We start from the raw sequence: 7,664 nt of genomic DNA, 5'->3' as shown, positions 1-7,664 counted from the left end.
TGGTGATATCTGTGATTTTAACTGGCATTTCTGCTGTAGTTAATGATCTTGCACATTATTTCATGTGCTTATTTGCCATTTGTGTATCCTTTCTGCTGTAGTTCCTTTTGTTCACTTTTAAACTGAACTTTTCATTTTTTTAATGTTTAATTTTGGAGCTTTAAATACATATTATAGATGCTAGCCCTTGACAGAGAATGGGGTGTGAAAGCATGTTTTCCCGGTCTGTAGTTTGTATTTTTATCCTCTTACTGAAACCTTTGGAAAGAAAATGTTTAAAAGTATCATGAAGTCTAATCTATTTTTCCCTTTGTGAATTGTACTTTTATTGTCAAATAGAAGGATTTCTTTGCCTAGTTGTAGGTCCTAAAGGTTTTATTCTCATTTTTCCCTTAGAATTTTTGTAGATTACCTTTTATGTTTAAGTCCATGATTGATTTTGAATCACATAAGGTGTGGCTCCAACATGATTTGTTTAAAAAATTATTTCTCCCCCCAGTTTGTCTTTGTTTCTTTATCAGATGTTAATTGAATGCCTTTGTATTGTTCTATTTCTGGGTTCTTTATTCTGTTCCACTAATCTGTATGTTATCTATCCCTCTGCCAATACCACACAGTCTTATTTACTGTAGTTATAAAGTAGTGCTTAACTTGGGAAGAGTGATTCCTTCTACTTTATTCTCTTTCAACACTGTTTTTGAATATTCTAGAATCTTTCCCTTTCCATATAAATTTTAGAGTAAGCTTGGCCTAGAAAAAAAAAAATTTGCCAGACTTGATCTTAGCCAACAAGTAGAGAAGCAATATACTGTATGTAACAATAATGCACTGTAATTCCAAAAAACTAGAAGAAAGAATTTTGAAAATTTTTACCAAAAAAGAAATGATAAATGTTTGAGGAAATAGATGTCTTACCTGATTTAAATATGATGCAGAATAGACATGTATTGAAACATCATGTTGCTCCATTAATATGTGTAATTTTAATGATTTTATGTATCAGTTAAAAATTAAAATTTAAAAGACCTAACTGGAGTTTGGATAGCAATTTATGAAGCCCATAGATTAATGTAGTAAGAATTGAAATTTTATTATGTCAAGTCTTCCAATTTATATAGTATATTTCTCCAAATATTTAGTTTTCTTTGCTTTCTTTCACCTAAATTTTGTAGTTTTTAGTATCCAGATCAGGTATATTTTATTAGATTGATGCCTAAGTATTTAATTTTCTTTGAAGCTATTATGAATGGTATTGTGTTTTTATATTTTGATTTCACTTTTTTGTCATCACTACATAGAAATGCAACTGATTTTGTGTCATCTTGTATCTCTTCATCTTTCTACATTCACTTATTAGTTCTAAGAGGTTTTTTAGTAGACTCAAGGGGATTTTCTAAGTAGTTAATTAAGTCATCTGCAAATAGAGGCAGTTTATTTCTTCTTTTCCCACCTGCATGCCTTGGTTCTGGCCTTACTGCAGTGGTTAGGAATATACATATTATTGAATGAGAGTGGTGAAATCAGACATCCTATGTTTTAAATACACTTTCACTCATCATAGGACTTGTATGCTCTAGGGCTTCTGCAGAATTTTCCTGACCATCCTTATAAGTTTGTTTCTTTATACAAACTTTACAATGAGATTGTTTAGTATAAAAGACCAATTTTTTTATTTTTACAAGAATTACATTAAATTTATAGGCATAGTTAATATATAATGAATAACAAACAACTATATAAATAATATATGTGAAAAATAAGTACATAAAATTTATACTATTGAGACTGAGAATGGGGTTTGCACTGTCATTTAAATCTCCCACCATCTAACTCTTTAGAAATTGAAAATTGTTTGTATAGGTTCTACAATTTTTTGTTAGGCTTATTCTGAGTTATATTACCATTATTATTATTATGGGGGGGGTACTGGGGTACTGGGGATTGAACTCAGGGGCACTTGACCACTGAGCCACATCCCCAGTTGTATTTCTTATTTGATTTAGAGACAGAGTCTCACTGAGTTGCTTAGAGCCTTTCTTTTGATGAGGTTGGCGTTGAATTCATGATCCTCCTGCCTCAGCCTCCCAAGTCACTGGGATTACAGGTGTGCCCAGTTTACCATTATTTTTTTCTATTTAAAATGTAATTTTTTTTTATTAGTGATTGGTATTGACCATTTAAAGGCTTTTGATCTATATTTTCAAATTGGTAATAGAACAGTTATATAATCACACGTTCACTACTTTAAGACTATACTCAAGCAGCTAACTTAATGTGGGTTAAGAGAAATGCATTAGTCCCATGTTCTAACTCCTTCAAAAATATTAGTATTAACATAAAAGCCCAGAACTTTTCACCACGGTCTGTGGGGTCCTACTTCTATATCATCTCGCCTTGCCTGATGCGCTCATGGGGACCTGCAAACCTTCTTTATCTCCTTACTTACATTCTTTATTTGGTACCAGGGATTGAACATAGGGGCGCTTAACCACTGAGCCACATCCCCAGCCCCTTTTCTGTGTTTTATACAGAGATGAGGTCTTGCTAAGTTGCTTTAGGGCCTCTCTTAAGTTGCTGAGGCTGGCTTTGAACTTCAAATCCTCCTGCCTCAGTCTCCAGAGCCGCTGTACTTATTTTCTCTTTAAAATAGTATTTAACAGTATGTGAGGCTTCTCTGTCTCCACTTGACACCAGGCGTCTGCTTGGCTGCTGGTCTTGTCGCCCTCTGGGTTGCCGGGTTCATGTGGAGGCTCCCCCGTGCCCGCCCTGCACTTGGTGGGGTTCTGAGGACAGTGGAGCATCTCAGCCCGACTGAGGCGGCTACTGAAACCGCGGCTGGTGCGATGCAGCGCGCTGGAGTGCTCTGTGTGTCCTTGGAGTCCAGGCTGAGCTTGTGGTTTGCACAGGCGAAGGCAGCCACAAGCACATGCAGCGCGGCCAGAGCGAGCCGCCGAGTCGCGCCCTGCGCAGGATCGCTACCAACGCCCTCAGGGCCATGCTAAGGCCTGGTAAAAGGAGCCCCAGCTAAAAGCAACAGGAGGAACCGGCCGTCCCCAAGCAGGCCGAGTCGCGGCCTGTGCAGGGTCTGGGTCGGAGACCTGGTTAGCTCGCGAAGGTATACCACCGAGAGGAGGCAGTGGTTGAGCATGTGCTTAATGTGGACGCCTGGCCTGAACGCGCGGTGCTGTAGATCCGTGATGTCAGGGACAAGGTGGAGTGCAACCCGCCCGCCTGCAGCAACTGAAGCTTGGTGTCCAGTGGAGGCCGGGCCTGGTACTTGCACTTTTGACCATCTGCATCTCTGCACCAAGAAGGTGATAGAGGACGCTCTCATCCGCACTGTCTCCTGGACTGTCCTGTACTATGCAGGCTATACCCTGGAGCTTGACTCCCGCCATAATCTTATCCAGAAGGAACCCACAGGTTACAACACCAACCTCATCTGCTTGCAGGAGGTTTACTGCATGGTGTTTTCCGACAACTTGGTACCTGTACTCCATGGTTCGGGCTGGAGCATGTGTTTTGAATCAAGCAGCAGGAAGGAAGGCCTGTGAACTTTCTACCGGAGGTCAAAGTTCAGCCTCCTTAGCCAGCATGACATTTCTTTCCAAAGAGCCCTGAAGTCTGACTCATTTCACAAAGAACTACTGGAGAAACTAGTTTTGTACCCATTGGCACAGAAGAGAGTGCTCCAGAGATCTTCTGTCCTTCAAGTTTCGGTTCTTCAGTCTACAAAGGACTCTTCTAAAAAAAAAAAAAAAAAAAAAAATTTTGCCCATTGGCTCGGGAGGTCGACACAGGAGGATCCCGAGTTCAAAGCTAGCCTCAGCAAAAGTGAGGTGCTAAGCAACTCAGTGAGACCCTGTCTCTAAATAAAATTAGGGCTGGGAATATGGCTCAGTGGTGGAGTGCCCTTGAATTCAATCTCTGGTAACCCCCACCAAAAAAAAAAAAAAAAAGGATAGGTGTTGCTAGTACCCATCTCTACTGGCATCCAAAAGGTGGGTCCATTTGTCTCATTCAAATGGTAGTAGCTTTGGCTCACATTAGACATGTCTCATGTGATCAGTATCCTGACATACAAGTTTATTTTGTGGGGATTTTAATAGTATACCATCAACAGGAATGTATCATTTTGTCATCGTTGGTGACATTCCAGAGGATCATGAAGACTAGGCTTCCAATGCGGAAGAGGAAAGATGCAACAATTCTCTAACATATTTCTTCAAACTGAAAAGCACTGTGGTGAACCTGCTTACACAAATTATGTTGGTTGCTTTCATCGATGTCTAGATTACATTTTCATTGAGTTACATGCTTTAGAGGTTGAACAGGGGATTCCATTACTAGTCATGAAGAAGTTACCACCCACCAGGCCTTACCTAGTATTTCCCATCCTTCTGATCTCATAGCACTTGTATGTGTTCTAAAATGGAAATAGATTTCTGTTTAATGGAATTTAAGTCTAAACAAGGAAGTTAGTTACTTTGTAGAAAATTTGATATGAATCAAAACTTACATGCAACTTTCAAAGAGGAAATCTAGACTCCATGGTAAAATTTTCTGTTCACTGCCTACTAGCTATGTTCCAGATGCCTTTGTTACAAGACTATATATGTTTGCATCATATATAGTCTTTTTCCCCCTGCACTGGAGAAAAAACAAATATATTTATGGGAAAAAAGGAAGTTAAAATATTGTGTACATTTTTATAAATGATTTTTAAGGTAGTAATAAAGAATTTTAAGTACCATTTGAAAGATCTTTTAATTATTTTTTCATGATACACATTTCAGATTGAATCATGTTTATATAATTGAGTGAAAAAATGCATACAGGTTAAGGTTAAAGACCTAAATTCTGACACAGTAGGGTTTACCTCTACCTCAATTTGGTCAGTAGTTCATTATAATTTCAGAGTTTTAACAAAAGATTAAAATTATTATTGTTGATTGCTTCTCCGTTTTTTCTTTTTCCTTTTTTCCCAGTACTAGGGCTCAAACCCAGAGCTTCCCAAACAATAGGCAAGTGCTCTGTCACTGGGCTACATCCCCATCCCTTTTTATTTTATTTTGAGACAGCATCTCTAAGTTGCCCAGGCTGGCCTTGAATTTGGGATGCTCCTGTCTCAGCCTTCCAAGTAGCTAGGATTATAGGCATGCACCACTGCAACCAACTTCCATTTTTCTGCTAACAAAATGTCATCATTCTCTTTAATATTTTTGTTGTTAATTAATGATAAAAATGAACATAATGGATGTAAGCACAATTTAGTATTCAAAGTAAATAGCAACATTTGATCCCATTTTATTTAATTGCTCTTGCCCATGAAAAATCCAAGACAACAGAGTATTTGACCATGTGATATTAAGAATACAGCACAATGTTATTTTTGAGAAAGTGCTTACTGATATGGGTTTGAAACTTTGGATAAATTAATTCAGTATTTCTATGCCAGAAGTATTTTCAAAATTGTCAGGTTTGATAAATAGGGAAAAGTGGAGTAGTTTAACTTTTGAGTATATCTGAAATAAGAAACTATTATTTTTAAAGATGAGCATAATAATTTGAGTTACAGAACAACACTTTATATAATTTATTGAAAAAGAAGATTTAAATAGGAAGCCAAATTCTTTAAGATTAGAATTACAAGCAGTTATATTGATTAGTGTGCAGCCTATTGGTAACCAAGTTATACTAACTCATTTATCACCATACCTTATTTATAAAGCTTAAACTGTTGCTTTTTTAATGTTCATGATAAATATAGTGTTCTCTCATATTTCTGCATTTAATTTTTAGCTCAGGTGTTACAAGCCTACTCACCTCAAGAAGAGTTCTGATTTTCTAGTCATGAAAACCCTTGTTTCAAATTCTTTAATCTCTGAACCCAATACCATAAGAACTTTCCTCTTTTGATAAGGTACTCTGTGTGTTCATATTCTGCTCACTATCAGATGTATTGTTAACTTTTAGTTTAGTAAGTTTGAGAATGAAAGAGTTTTACCTGTACTTCAAATCAAACCTTGAAGTATTTAAAGTACTTGAAGGGAAAACACAAGACAGTGTCTTGTGATCTTATTTAGAAACAGCTATAAATGAAAAAAAAATTGATGCTACCAACTTGTGCCTTCCTAAATACCATTTTCAAGAGTATTTTAACAGCAGTTTATAAATATGCAAATAAAGTCAGTATATGATTCTTTTGCAAAATACTTTTTCTTCCTTTTAAAAATTTGTTTTTGGTCTGCTTCCAAATACACTTGTTGACAAACCCATACAGTAACTTAAGAGAAAACAAGTTTCCCAGCAAAATGTCAAAAACAATTTTGTAAGAAAAAATTGTAATGTGATATATTTACTCACGTTCATGAAAGGAGCACATGGGTCCTGTATTGTACAACTCCTGGCTAGAGTGAAATCTAGTCAGAAAAACTTGTAAGCACTTAACCAAACATTCTATATCCTAAATCCCTAAATTTGGTATTTCCTGACTAAACAGTATAATCAGATTATATATAGATATCTCAAGATGTTAGGACAATGGAATGTTATTTTCAAGTGCTCTACTCTAGTCAGTTCTGTACACAGATATGTTAGAATGATTGGAGTCCCAAGGTAGGCGACACTAAGAAAATTATTATAGGTAACATACCAAAATCTCCTGTACTCACAAGTTAGGATAAAGTGTCATTCGGAAATGTTTAAAACTATCTTTGTGATTGAATTTTTCTATTACATTTGTTATTTTCAGTACATTTAGTTGTAATAAATATGGAAGTCTAGCAACTTTTTATGACAAATCACATTTTATGATGTCATAAGTTCCTGCTGCAGGAATTAACATTTCAAAAATTTATAGGTATAAATGAGGACAAATATTTTGAGACATGTTATTCTGTTAAAATGAACTCTTGCACAGTTGCCAACTATAGCAAATATATACATTGATAGTTCATAATTCATTAGCAAACAATTTCTGGGTACAATGTGTGTTGTGTTTAAATTTTGAATACTAAAATTAGCTGTTTCCAATTTCTGAAAAGGGAAAACAAGCAGTATATGAAACTCTATGTATTTTATTTATGTCATCTCTCCTACTAGAATACAAGTTTCACATAGGCAGACTTTCTCTTTTGTTTACAGTTATATCATGCATACATCATAGTGTCCTGAACACACAAATGCCTAATGGTGGTGGAAAGAACATCGCTGGCTCTTTGCGGTTCCAAAATCCATGGATATTTGTCACCGCCTGCAGCAACAACTTGCACGGGTCTTATGGGTGGTGGAGTGGAAACTGAGGCACTTCCATCTTTCTCTTAGTGCACTGCTTTCTTGCTTGTTTATAGAGGATAGAGGAAATGAGGTTTACTTGCTTTGAGAGGAGAGAGAGAGACTTTGTTTCTTGCTTGTTCATTTATAGAGGATAGAGGAAATGAGGTTTAGAAAGAAACTTTGCTTAAGAGAGAAACTTTGAAAGAAAGACAGGCTTTTCTTAGAGCTTAGAAGGAGAGAGGCCTGCCACGCCTTAAAGTCCTGCATCCTGTGAACTAAGGGTGTGTCTACCTAAGGTGCCCTAGTGATGCGTCTCAGTTCTCCGTTCCGCAATCTGCCTTCCGCCGCTGCCCCTACTCGCTGCTGTGTTCTTTCTTCTGGCTTTT

At 36.8% G+C, this 7,664-nt stretch overlaps 2 pseudogenes across 2 annotated transcripts; both read left to right on the top strand.

The window, feature by feature from the left end:
- The first annotated feature begins 2,741 nt into the window (after positions 1-2,741).
- On the top strand, positions 2,742-3,244 carry LOC306665106 (2',5'-phosphodiesterase 12-like; annotated as a pseudogene). Its single transcript has one exon. The product of its transcript is annotated as a 2',5'-phosphodiesterase 12-like (transcript).
- Positions 3,245-3,254: 10 nt separating this feature from the next.
- LOC306665095 (2',5'-phosphodiesterase 12-like) lies at positions 3,255-4,464 on the top strand (annotated as a pseudogene). The gene is made up of 2 exons: positions 3,255-3,756; positions 3,966-4,464. The product of its transcript is annotated as a 2',5'-phosphodiesterase 12-like (transcript).
- The last annotated feature ends 3,200 nt before the right edge of the window (positions 4,465-7,664 follow it).

This window comes from Sciurus vulgaris (assembly GCF_902686455.1).
Source record: "Sciurus vulgaris genome assembly, chromosome: 1".
Lineage (NCBI taxonomy): Eukaryota > Metazoa > Chordata > Mammalia > Rodentia > Sciuridae > Sciurus > Sciurus vulgaris.
The sequence above is the reverse complement of the archived record's forward strand: the minus strand, read 5'-3'. Positions and strand labels throughout refer to the sequence as shown.